This window comes from Mastomys coucha, unplaced genomic scaffold (assembly GCF_008632895.1).
Source record: "Mastomys coucha isolate ucsf_1 unplaced genomic scaffold, UCSF_Mcou_1 pScaffold6, whole genome shotgun sequence".
Lineage (NCBI taxonomy): Eukaryota > Metazoa > Chordata > Mammalia > Rodentia > Muridae > Mastomys > Mastomys coucha.
Genome location: NW_022196912.1, coordinates 67364053 through 67364475, shown reverse-complemented (window position 1 = coordinate 67364475; position 423 = coordinate 67364053). Strand labels below are relative to the sequence as shown.

General features: G+C 73.3%; 1 protein-coding gene across 1 annotated transcript in view; it reads right to left on the bottom strand.

Annotated features, from left to right (window-relative positions):
- Arhgap5 (Rho GTPase activating protein 5) overlaps positions 1-154 on the bottom strand; it is a 71044-nt gene extending 70890 nt beyond the window's left edge. Inside the window, exon 1 of the mRNA XM_031357510.1 lies at positions 42-154. The gene's annotated coding sequence lies outside the window, so the exon portion shown is untranslated. The remainder of the gene's footprint in view (positions 1-41) is intronic.
- Between the last annotated feature and the right edge of the window lie 269 nt (positions 155-423).

The window sequence follows — 423 nt, the reverse complement described above, 5'->3', positions numbered from 1 at the left end:
CCCCCCCCCAACCCCCACCCCTCCCGCCCCGCGGCGCTCACCTCCAGACGCCTCCCGAGCCGCGCTCCCGGTTCGGCCCCGCCCCTGCCCTCGTCTCCCGGGAGCGGAGAAGGCGCGAGCAGCCGCCGCGCCGGAGGGGGGGGCGGCGCGAGCGCGCCGGGGCCGCGTCCCCGCTCGGGGCCCGCTCCCCATTGGCTTCTGCCCCTCCCCCTATCCCCGCCTCTCCCACCCATTGGCTCCCGCTCCTACTCCCTTCCTTCTCACCTTTTCCCGGTTTACCCATTGGCGTGAGTGTGTTTCCTCCGCTCTCCCCTTTCTCCGCGTTCTGCTCCTCCTCCGTCCCATCCTCCATGCTCTCCGCGCCTCGCGCCGTGCAGGGTCGCGGGGCCTCGCTTGCCCGCCCTCCCTCTCCCTTTGGTATTT